Source organism: Nerophis ophidion, linkage group LG04, assembly GCF_033978795.1.
Source record: "Nerophis ophidion isolate RoL-2023_Sa linkage group LG04, RoL_Noph_v1.0, whole genome shotgun sequence".
In the NCBI taxonomy this organism is placed as follows: Eukaryota; Metazoa; Chordata; class Actinopteri; order Syngnathiformes; family Syngnathidae; genus Nerophis; species Nerophis ophidion.
This window is the reverse complement of record NC_084614.1, coordinates 57,659,699-57,672,276: the sequence shown is the minus strand read 5'-3', so window position 1 is coordinate 57,672,276 and position 12,578 is coordinate 57,659,699. Positions and strand designations below refer to the sequence as shown.

Here is a 12,578-nt window from a genome sequence, read left to right as displayed (position 1 = left end):
ACCATAAAGAATGATTTGAACAAAAAACATAAAGAGCAAGAACAGGACAATTTTGTCAATTTGCTGGGCGTACCAGAAACACATCTGTGTAAAGGCCTTGCAATTTATTGTTATTGATAGACACATTATTGAGAGCGTGACATTTCCACTCAGATACAATCTTTCACCTTGCGTCTCGTTTGTGGTTGCTGTGTGTCGTGTCCTGACTCGCCCGCCCTCTCTCACTCTCTTTCTCTCTCCTCCCTCCCGCCTTAACAACTCTGTCAGGGTATCTTAGCAACACGTCAATCTTCATTCCACAGGACGGGCCATTTGTAGACAAAGATGGACCGTGAGAGGAGACTGTGGGCTCAGCTGATTGTCAGATTGTCTAAATGGCTTTTAACTTCTGCTTTGAATGAAAAACAAAGAGAGGACACACGCGGCATTGAATTCAATTGTGCGCCTGCGTGTGAAGTTTCCCAGCATGCCAGAGTTTGTTTGAGACTACCTCCACGGCGGAATACCAAGCAGAGAAGGCATGGGGAAGAAAAGCCGGCTTCATCTTGACTTGCAGACACTCTGTGATCACTCTTAGCGCGTCTCCACCCTACAGCAGTCCACCTTAAATTCAGCTTCCGTCTATTTCCTGAATCCATTATCCCTTTTATGCGATTCATCTTCTGTGCGCCCTGTGGCTGCAGAGTGAGCCACTTCCTGTAACAAACTGGCGATTGCTTGCAGGGCGTCGCCTATAAGGGCTAAAGGAATGGCTGTCGCCAAGGGCACGGGAAAGACAAATATTCAGGTAAATTGACTAAACATAGAAATATTATATGCTGTAAAAGCAGGATTTTGGTTTCAGTTTAGTGATAGGCAAGGGTTGCCCTTAAAGATTGTGATTGTCAACAAACAAAAAACTGTGCATTTTGTACAAAGCCTAAAAGGAACACACTTTGGGCCGGATCTACTAAAAGTTTGCGTATACTAAAAGACTTGCAAACTTCATAGCACAGTCACACTCATTTTGTGCACAGAGGATTGTGTCTCTTAAGTGAGCAGAATTAAAAGCACAACCCATGTACCGGCAAGAAATCTGCGTTCAAAGAACTCCGGCTCATTAGTGATTCCCAGAGCCCAAAACCAGTCTGTGGGCTGTAGAGCGTTTTCTATTCGGGCTCCAGTACTCTGAAATGCCCTTCCAGTAACAGTTAGAGATCCTACCTCAGTAGAAGCATTTAGGTCACATCTTAAAACTCATTTGTATACTCTAGCCTTTAAATAGACCCCCCCCCCTTTTAGACCAGTTGATCTGCCGTTTCTTATCTTTTCTGCTCTGCCCCCCTCTCTCTTGTGTGTGGGGGAGAGGGGGGGGAAAAGGTCAGGTGGCCATGGATGAAATGCCGGCTGTCCAGAGTCGGTACACGGGGTGAACCGCTCGCCTGTGCATCAGTTGGGACATTTCTGCGCTGCTGACCTGTCTCCGCTCGGTATGGTCCGCTGTGGCCCCACTTTTGACTGGACTCTCACTCTTATGTTGGATCCACTATGGACTGGACTTTCACAATATTGTGCTAGACCCACTTGAAGTCCATTGCAACGGTCTCCCTAGAGGGGGCTGGGGGGTCACTGTCACACCCCGCCTCGGGTGAAGGTAATGTAACCTTTGCAAACCAGACTTCAAATCAAGGATGGCAAGTCACGCAGTGGCAACAGTTTACAAACATTTATTTAAATCCCAAAAAGTGTCAAAAGGTGAACAAATTAGGAAGACAAAGCACCAACAATCTCAGTAGTTGTTTGATGTATGACGACCGAAAGTCTTGATCAGTACAGAGAACCTCCTCTGGCAGTGACAGGCAGCAGACTGCAGAAAAATGGCATTTTCCCCACTTAATTAGCCTCGCCCACTATTTGGGACCAATATGACAAGGGAAATTAAGAAAATAGTTATTTTGTAAATTTAACCGTAAATAACCATCAGATGTCTAAAAGGTAGTCACATTGTACTTTTGCATTTTTAAAGCAGTCACTTTTGTCCACAGTGTATTCAGGTTTAGACAACACAACTTTCAAATGTCCAGTGTCCCTCAGCAACACCTAGCTACTGACAATCATGGTTTGGCCCAAATTAGGCCTAATTAGTCAAAGCAGGTGTGCTCACCTACATAAAGCCTTCAGCCCCACCCTGACTCTTTTAGCCAGACATGTAGAGCCATGGTGAGTGACAGCTTACAATTTGTTTGTTGAGCAGGCTTTCCACTGACTAAAAAAAAAGTGCATGGTTTGAAAGGAAGCCAAAGTTTAAACAGTGACAGTGTGGGGTCAAACTGTCTCAGTCACCCACATCTGCGGTCCTTTCCAAAGTTTTTCATTGGCATCCCACTGGGTTGAGTTTTTCCTTGCCCTGATGTGGGATCTGAACCGAGGATGTAATTGTGGCTTGTGCACGAACCTTATGATTTGACGCTCTGACGTTGCTTGTAACGACTTTCCAACATTGTAAAAACATCCATCCATTTTCTACCGCTTATTCCCTTTTAGGGTCTCGGGGGGCGCTGGTGCCTATCTCAGCTACATGTACATTTGGGTGGAAGGCGGGGTACACCCTGGACAAGTCGCCACCTCACTGCAGGGTCAACACAGATAGACAGAGAACTTTCACACTCACATTCACACACTAGGGCCAATTTAGTGTTGCCAACCAACCTATCCCCAGGTGCATGTCTTTGGAGGTGGGAGGAAGCCGGAGTACCCGGAGGGAACCCACGCAGTCACGGGGAGAACATGCAAACTCCAAACAGAAAGATCCCGAGCCCGGAATTGAACCCGGGACTACTCAGGACCTTCGTATTGTGAGGCAGACGCACTAACCCCTCTTCCACCGTGCTGAAGTTAAATCCCATTTCATGATTGCCTGCTCAGTGGCCCCGTGGTTAGAGTGTCAGCCCTGAGATCGGTAGGTTGTGAGTTCCCGGCCAAGTCATACCAAAGACTATAAAAGTGGGACCCAAAACCTCCCTGCTTGACATCAAGGGTTGAAATTGGGGGTTAAATCAGCAAAATGATTCCCGAGTGCAGCCCCCGCTGCTGCTCACTGCTCATTCACCTCCCAGGGGGCGGAATAAGGGGATGGGTCAGTTGCAGAAGGTAATTTCACCACGCCTAGTGTGTGTGTGACTATCAGTGTACTTTAACTTTTAACTTTTAACCACCTGAACAGTTTGGGACAGTAATAAATGAGAGTAATATGTTTGAAATATTTTTTCCCTGCCACAAATACTTTTTAGGGATACTTGTGCAAAGACATGCACCTGGGGATAGGTTGATTGGCAACACTAAATTGGCCCTAGTGTTATGACACACGCTCAGTCTTCCCTGCCTTCATCTGCGGGAGCACTCGGCGGCTCCACTCTGAGTGCGTCCACACGCGCCACACCCAGACACGCCCCCTCGCGCGCAGCGCGGACCGCTCACACACACAACTGGAGACGATCACCAATCAAGACACCTGGCAGTGATTACGGACGACAGAATAAAGATTCCCGCCGCTGAACCCTCGTCGTTGGAACGTTGCTATTGCTTGCAGTAAGCCTCACGTATCTGACTCTCACCAGCGATTTATTCCTGTGCTCGTTTTCCTCCTGCCTTGTTTGTGATCTCCTTCGTCTCTCCTTCCTTCCACAGCCCCTGTCTCCATTCCTGCTGCCATCCTCTCTGGAACCCTGATTTGCTCTCCTGGATCCCTGACACATTGCCTGGACTTTGGACGCTCTCGCCTGCCCCACGACCACGCTCGGACACCGGATTGCTTTTGCCTTCTCCCTCTGGTTTTGGACGCCACCATCCAACACGCATGACAACATTCTTTACGGTATTTCCATATGTTAATTCCAGCACATAGTTCACACTCAAACACATAGTAGCATACACATCCCACGTAATCATTAATTACTCAATAAATATTGAGTTGGACTTCCACTATTGTGCCGTCTCCTTCCACCCGTCTTCGCCTTAACAGAACGTTCCAACCAAGATGGAACCAGACGGAGCAGCACACCCCCCACCCGGTAGGCGGGCCCATACTCCTCCTCCTAGAGACCTACCTTCCATTCAGGCTGTCCTCCAACAACATCAGACCCGATTTACCACCTTGGAGGACAAACTCTTGTAGCGTTCGCTAGTCTGCTAGCAAGATTGGACAACCTCAGTTCAGGTCAGGGGACACTCCCCACTCCCGTTTCGAGCTTCTCTGAGGCACCCGCCACCGAAGGACCGGCTGTCTTTCGCGAACCCAAGATAGCCAGCCGTAAGACTTTTGACGGAGAATTTGGACTTTGTCGAGGCTTCTTGGTTCAATGTGAATTTATTTTACAACACCAACCTTCTCGCTATGCTAATGATGGGGCCACCATAGCTTTTATGTTTTCCCTGTTTTCTGGTCCTGCCCTTAAATGGGCTACTTCCGCCCTTAGCAAGTCTTCAGGACTGAACTCTAATTATTCTGCATTTCGTAAGGAGTTTTTGGCCGTTTTTGACCATCCTGCGGATGGCAGAAATGCTGCGGCCAGGCTTCATTCCCTCAGACAGGGTCGCCGTTCCGTAGCTAATTATACCCTAGAATTCCGCACTTTGGCAGCCGAGAGCGGTTGGGATGATAGGGCTCTTTTGAGTGCCTACAGAAGAGGGCTGAATGAGACCATAAAGGATGGGTTGATGCGAGACAGGCCGCCTTCTTGTGGCGAGCTAATCGAACTAGCCCTCTTGTTCGATCAGCGACTGTCAGAAAGAGAAGCTGAGAGGGAGAGCGACTTTGGCAGAACCATTGCAGCAAGACCGCCCAGTTCTACCAGCCGGAACATCACATGACAGACTGGCATAATTAGTCCAGGTCCTAGCCCTTCACCAGAACCCATGCAGATAGGGAGATCTCGACTCTCCTTTGAGGAACGGGAACAGAGGTTCCAACAACGTCTTTGTCTTTACTGTGGTTTGGCGGACCATCATATTCGCAACTGCCCCTCTTGGCCAAAAGATCAGGCTCACCAATCACGGGGATACTGGTGAGCCATACTACAATCCCCACAACTTCTTCCAGGCAGGCTCCGAGTACTTTGTTCCCTGCTACCTTGGGAGGATAGGACGCTATCTGTGGAGGCATATGTGGACTCTGGAGCCGACGAGAGTTTCCTCGACTTAAGGTATGCCACAGAATCGGGTATTCCGTTAATTCCTTTAGAGACTTTTGTTTCAGCCCAAGCCTTAGATGGTCACCCGTTAGGACCAATCAAACATCGCACTAAGCCATTATCCCTCACTCTTTCTGGTAACCATACAGAGACCATCAGTTTCTGGGTCCTGAACGCCCCTGTGACACCACTTGTCCTCGGTCGATCCTGGTTGAATCTGCATGATCCCCACATTTCCTGGTCCACCGGTAAGATACTGGCCTGGAGCGACCACTGTCATGCTAATTGTCTCAGTTCTGCTGTTTTACGTTCCGAAGGACCCAGATCGATACCTTCCCCCGTTAACCTGTCTCTAATCCCGGAGATATATCATGACCTAGCCCCCGTCTTCAGTAAGGATCAAGCCTTGTCACTTCCACCCCACCGACCATACGACTGCACTATTGATCTGATTCCCAACGCAGTTCTTCCTTCCAGCCGGCTATATAACCTTTCCCTCCCTGAGAAGCAAGCAATGAGGGACTACATCTCCGAGTCCCTGGCCTCTGGTATAATCAGACCCTCCAAGTCCCCAGTGGCCGCTGGGTTTTTCTTTGTCAGCAAGGACGGATCCCTCCGGCCATGTATTGATTACCGTCAACTTAACAGTATCACTGTAAAGAATAAATACCCGTTACCACTACTCAATTCATCTTTTGAACCCCTCACGCCGGCTACCATCTTTACTAAATTGGATTTACGCAACGCTTATCATCTTGTACGAATCAGGGAGGGGGATGAGTGGAAGACTGCCTTCAATACTCACTTAGGTCATTTTGAGTATAAGGTCATGCCCTTTGGTCTGACCAATGCTCCTGCGGTTTTCCAAACACTTGTTAACGACATCCTCAGAGACATGATTGACCGTTTTGTTGTGGTTTACCTGGATGACATCCTGATCTTCTCCAAGAACCTTAAGGACCACCAACAGCACGTCCGGCTTATCTTACAACGTCTTCTGGAGAATCGTCTGTTCGTCAAAGCCGAGAAATGTGAGTTCCATTCTTCTTCTGTAGACTTTTTGGGATTTGTTATTGGAAAAAGGACATATTTAGGCGGTACCAAAGAAAGTGAAGGCCGTGGTGGACTGGCCTCAACCCTCAACTCGCACTGAGTTGCGACGCTTCCTTGGATTTGCCGGTTTCTACAGACGGTTCATCAAGGACTTTGGTAAGTTGGCCGCACCTCTTCATGCACTTACCGCTACCAATGTCCCCTTTCAGTGGAACCGTGATGCAGGAATGGCGTTCTGGAGCCTCAAAAGACGTTTCATCTCTGCACCCATCCTTGTTTATCCGGACCCAGACCTTCCGTTCATTGTTGAGGTGGACGCCTCCGACTCGGGTATAGGTGCAGTTCTGTCCCAACGCTCCAAGCAGGATAACAAGGTCCACCCATGTGCTTTCTTCTACCGACGTTTATCCTCGGTTGAACGCAATTATGATGCTGGAAATCGGGAATTGCTCGCTGTACACGAGGCATTGAAGGAGTGGAGACATTGGCTAGAGGGAGCTAAACATCAATTCCAGGTCCTCACGGACCACCGCAACTTGTTACATGTCCGGGCGGCAAAAAGATTGAATGACAGACAGGCACGATGGTCTCAACTATTTAGTCACTTTGATTATATTCTTTCTTTCAGACCGGGCTCCCGTCATACAAAGGCTGATGCCCACTCATGTCAGTTCTCGGAGGAGAGAATTGACAATGCCCCAGAAGAGACTATCGTTCCTCTCTCCAAAATTATCGGCATGGTCACATGGGCAGTGGAGGGACTGGTCAAGGAAGCCCTAAAGGTTAGTCCGGGACCCAAGGGAGGACCTCCCAACAAACTATTCGTTCCTCGTGACCTGCGACCTCGAGTTCTGGACTGGGGACACTCTAGTGTGTTCACCTGCCATCCGTGATTTCAGTGTACCCTATCCTTCATCCGCCGGCGGTTCTGGTGGCCATCCATGGCCAATGATACCCGTGAGTTCATTTCTGCTTGTACCACTTGTGCACGTAATAAGCCTTCCCACAGACCGCCTGCAGGACTATTGCTCCCCCTACCTGTTCCCAGTCGCCCATGGTCACAGATATCTCTGGACTTCATCACTGGCTTCCCACCTTCCCAAGGTAACACCACTATTCTCACCATTATTGACCGTTTTTCTAAAGCCGCACACTTCATTCCGCTACCCAAACTTCCATCTTCTTCCGAGACTGCTGATCTTATCACAAATCATATTGTCAGACTTCACGGAATTCCTGTGGACATCGTCTCGGACCGTGGTCCCCAGTTCCCCTCCCGGGTGTGGCAGAACTTTTGCAAGGGAATCGGGGCCACGGTCAGTTTTACCTCGGGTTACCACCCTCAGAGCAACGGTCAAGCAGAAAGAGCCAATCAAAGTGTTGAGACCATGCTACGTTGTATCTCCGCCAGACAACCATCCTCTTGGTGCAAGTTTCTGTCTTGGGTTGAATTTGCTCATAATTCTTTGAAGAGTTCAGCGACCGGATTGTCACCTTTTGAGTGCTCCTTAGGTTACCAACCACCTATGTTTCATCAACAGGAAATTGAAGCTGCAGTTCCCTCTCCCCATAAACACATCAAATGATGCCAGCAAATTTGAAAAGCCGCCCGGGCTTCCCTTATTAAATCCGCTGAAAGAATGTGCCGCAGTGCTAATCATCGACGCATCCCGGCTCCCTCATATTCACCGGGTCAACAAGTTCTTCTACGAACTGAATATCTTCATCTTGAGGTACCGTCTCGTAAACTTGCACCCCGATTTGTAGGCCCATACAACATTGAGGCCATAATAAACCCTGCTGCTGTTAAACTTTCCTTACCTCCTTCAGTCAAGCGACATCCCGTGATCCATGTTTCCCAGATCAAACCAGTTGTTACTTCCCACCCCACCCCCTCCCAGGATTTTGGACAATGGTGACCCTGTTTGGACCGTTAAAGAAATTCTCGGGGTCCGTCGGCAAGGTAGGGGGTTAGTGTATTTAGTTGATTGGGAGGGTTATGGGCCTGAAGATAGGTCTTGGGTCCTTGCCTCCTACCTTGCTGACCCATCGCTGCTTGAGGATTTCTATCGGGCCAACCCAGGAGCTCGTCGGGGGTCTCGCATAAGGGGGTGGGCACTGTTATGACACACGCTCAGTCTTCCCTGCCTTCATCTGCGGGAGAACTCGACGGCTCCACTCTGAGTGCGTCCACACGCGCCACACCCAGACACGCCCCCTCGCGCGCAGCGCGGACCGCTCACACACACAACTGGAGACGATCACCAATCAAGACACCTGGCAGTGATTACGGACGACAGAATAAAGATTCCCGCCGCTGAACCCTCGTCGTTGGAACGTTGCTATTGCTTGCAGTAAGCCTCACGTATCTGACTCTCACCAGCGATTTATTCCTGTGCTCGTTTTCCTCCTGCCTTGTTTGTGATCTCCTTCGTCTCTCCTTCCTTCCACAGCCCCTGTCTCCATTCCTGCTGCCATCCTCTCTGGAACCCTGATTTGCTCTCCTGGATCCCTGACACATTGCCTGGACTTTGGACGCTCTCGCCTGCCCCACGACCACGCTCGGACACCGGATTGCTTTTGCCTTCTCCCTCTGGTTTTGGACGCCACCATCCAACACGCATGACAACATTCTTTACGGTATTTCCATATGTTAATTCCAGCACATAGTACACACTCAAACATATAGTAGCATACACATCCCACGTTATCATTAATTACTCAATAAATATTGAGTTGGACTTCCACTGTTGTGCCGTCTCCTTCCACCTGTCTTCGCCTTAACACCTAGTTTGTGAATGTTGTCTTTCTATCTGTGGTGGCCCTGCGATGAGATGGCTACTTGTCCAGGGTGTACGCCGCCCTCTGCCTGAATGCAGCTGAGATAGGCTCAAGCGCCCCCCGTGTTCCCAAAAAGGGACAAGCGGTAGGAAATGGATGGATGGATGTGTCATGACTTGTCACCGCAGGTTACCTTGTCTTGGTTTTGTAATCTGTGCATCCTGTGTTTGAGGTTTTCTTTACCTTTGCAGCGCTCCTTCCTCTGGTCTAGTCACACCTGACCCTCTCATAACCAGGAGAGTTTATATGTCAGCTTCACCTGCCCCTTGCTGCTGGATGATTACTTGTGTTTGTTTCCTGTGCACTTCAATGTGGCACTAGTTGTTGTTTATTCAATATCAAACAGTTTTATTTGCACACTGTCTCTTGTTTCCGCATCTTGGGGTCACAATTACTGTAAGGTAGGGTTGGGTATCGCAGGGGTAGGGAACCTATGGCTCGAGAGCCAGATGTGGCTCTTTTGATGACTGCGTCTGGCTCTCAGATAGATCTTAGCTGACATTGTTTAACACGATAAGTAATGAATGATTCCGCTGGTAATCACAGTGTCAAAAATAACGTTCAAAATATAAAACCTTCTCATACATTTTCATCCATTCATCCGGTTTCTACCACACCTGTTCAAGAAGTCGCATTAATGGTAAGAAGTATTTTATTTATTTTTGGTTAGCCTCAGAAAAACAATGTTATTGAAAAGAAAATAAGACTCTTTATACTCTAAAAATGTTGGTCTTTCTTAAAAATCCACGCATATAGTTGTATTCAGTGTTAAATAATATAAAATGACATGGCTCTCACGGAAATACTTTTATAAATGTTTGGCTTGTATGGCTCTCTCCGCCAAAAAGGTTCCCGACCCCTGGAGTATCGATTGAAACAGTGACTAACTTTCCGATTTTCCCGGAATCGTTCAAAAGTTTAAATTTCGATTCCTAGTTTCGAGACCCAGTTCGCCGACCGGAAAAAAATAAGTCCGCCAACCCAGAAGAAGAAGCCGATGAACACCAACGAAGAAGCGCCAAACGTCTGAAGTGTTAGCATAGCCGAGCCTATGTAGCCGAGCGAGTCAGTCAAGCATGGATAGCGGGCGTCGGCGGTCGAAAGTGTGGCTTTATTTTGCTAAAAAAAATTAAATATCGGCGAAATGTAACACGTGCGACAGGACTGTTTCGTGCTTAGGAGGGTGCACGTCGAATATGATGAAGCCCCTCCGAGTTCATGGAGTACAACTAAATGTGTGTCCCGTCTTCGACAGGAGACACTATCTGTCCAGAACGCTCATGCATCCTGCCTGAGAAGGCGGATATGGTCATTTTCCTGAACAAGAACTGTCTCTGATTTTATACTGTACCTGCTGCTAATAGGGACTGGGTTTTGAAAGTTGTTTTTTTATTGTTTATTTGCTTTTCTCCACCAGGTTAGCCCATCAGTGGGAGTACAGTAACATGTTTAAGTACCTGCAGCATCATACACTTGTGTGTGTAAATGTGTTTTCATGAGGTTTCCTGCAGTATCATACACTTATGTGTAAATGTGTTTTCATGAGGTTTTTTAAAAATAAAGCTCTCTTGATGAAAGTGTACCCCTGTGAATATGTATTCATAATTTATAATATTTATATTCAAGTTCATAGATTTGATATTTATATTCTAGTTGAAAACAGCCCTGTGAGGAATTTATAGTAAAGTTCAAAAAAGTTAATAGAATTAAAATTGATGGAGAATGTCAGACTATTTCAGAAAGAATGTAGGTTATCTAGCTCATTTAAAATATCCTAAACTTTTTTTTGACCCTGCCTTTTTTTTTTTCTTTTTAAAGAAAGTATCGGAATCGAGAATCATCAGGAATCGGAATCGAAACAAAGAATCGGAATCGTTCCAATTCAAACGATACCCAAACCTACTGTAAGGTACAGCGCTATGGAGATGGAGTGGAACTGAAAGGTGTTGAAGGAAATGGAAGTGTGATGACTCTTCTTCGGCATGGGAATGCCGGTGTGGTTCTTCCAAGGATGCGTCAAAGCAGAACACAGCAAAGGTATGATATAAATGGATTTATTAAATAATAAAAGGCTAGGAACAAAAACACTGGTGTAAAGAGAACAAAAGACGCTAGCGTGAAAGCTAGGATAACACTAGGAAACTATAATGTGGCTCGAGGGCACAAACAAGAAAACAAATCATCAGTGTGAAAACTGGAATAAACAAGTGGCATAGCGTGAGAGCTAGCGAGAATATACATACGAAGAAGGATGAGAGTCGTCACTGTAGCACGTATGTAAATTAGGATCCGAGAATGAGTGAACAGAAAAGGCGAGCTTAAAAAAGGAAGTAATCAACAGTGACAGGTGTGCAGGGACCATGATTGTAACAGGTGAACTAATGAGCTACCGTGGTGACAGACTAAATAGGAAATAAAGACGTCAAACAGGGTGATACAAAAATGCAACAATAAACCATAATATGGGAAGATCGGAGTACGGATCTTAACAGGAAGCAGAGAGTTTGCGTTAATCACAGGAGGAATTTGAGCCAAAGTCGCGGGGACCAGATGGCGATGTTGTTCCGATAGATTCCGTTTGGTCCATTGTGGCAGCTCTTCCATGCGGCATTAGTTTTTGTTTCATATGCAGTATACTAAATACAGTTTTACACACACGCTGTCTCCCGTGTCTGCATTGACTACCGCAACAATTCGGCTCGACCTTAAAAACTTGGCTGAATAAATATGCAGCGGTAGTGCACGACAAAATGTTGCAAACCACTGGTTTACAGGTCCAAATAAAAATTCCTGTCTGCCTTTATTATTAAACTCAATAATGATATTAAACAGGCTTCGGGGGGAAATGTGATATTTGTCTAGTAGATTGGAGGCCAACAGCCAACGATTCATGGATTATGGCTGACAAAACTCGCTATGCCCCAGGCCCTGGCACTGGTGGCTCGGCAACCTTGCTGGTAATGTGTGATTTCTATTCAACGCTACTTTTGATTTGCTTTTAATCCATCTGTGTTTACGATCGCTTTTTGCTTGAATGAGTATTCTAGCACTAAATACGTATTAAAGAAAATAGCAGTCTATGGAGTTTTTCAACATAAACACCACATCTCTTAATTGGTTTTCAAATTTTGTCTTTAAGCAAGAAAATGATCCAAATGAAAATAATTCTAAAAATGCCGTGAATGTCTTTGCTTCGGCTCCCAGGTGCTTTTTCCTTTCCATTTTTTTGTTTTGAAAAGGTACATTGCTACTCCAGGGTTTAGTCTCAGGAGCTCCTTTTAACACAGCTTTAATGGCTTGGAGAAAACACAACGTAATAATATTTTGAATATGATGAAACAAGCCAATTAAAGATGCCTCGGTAGGCAAGTGGCCTGAATGGAAGAGGAAAGGAAAGCTACACAACTTTTTCTTTCAAGCTTGGGGAGAAACAGCCATGCTTGGCCTGTCACTCAGCAGTTGGCTTGTGTCTTTATTCATGAGCTTCATCCTGGGTGACTCAGAATTGTTCAAGTG

The 12,578-nt window shown here is 46.7% G+C and overlaps 2 long non-coding RNA genes across 3 annotated transcripts; both read left to right on the top strand.

The window, feature by feature from the left end:
• The first annotated feature begins 276 nt into the window (after nt 1-276).
• On the top strand, nt 277-5,675 carry LOC133551641 (uncharacterized). 2 transcript variants are annotated; one of them, XR_009806533.1, is made up of 5 exons: nt 277-787; nt 2,524-3,567; nt 3,667-5,180; nt 5,318-5,416; nt 5,486-5,675. It is a non-coding gene; the product is annotated as an uncharacterized LOC133551641 (long non-coding RNA). The 2 variants fall into 2 exon arrangements; XR_009806532.1 differs by having other exon boundaries at nt 5,318-5,675.
• A 655-nt stretch (nt 5,676-6,330) lies between these two features.
• Nucleotides 6,331-10,599, top strand: LOC133551642 (uncharacterized). The gene is made up of 3 exons (XR_009806534.1): nt 6,331-6,595; nt 6,850-8,575; nt 8,675-10,599. It is a non-coding gene; the product is annotated as an uncharacterized LOC133551642 (long non-coding RNA).
• The last annotated feature ends 1,979 nt before the right edge of the window (nt 10,600-12,578 follow it).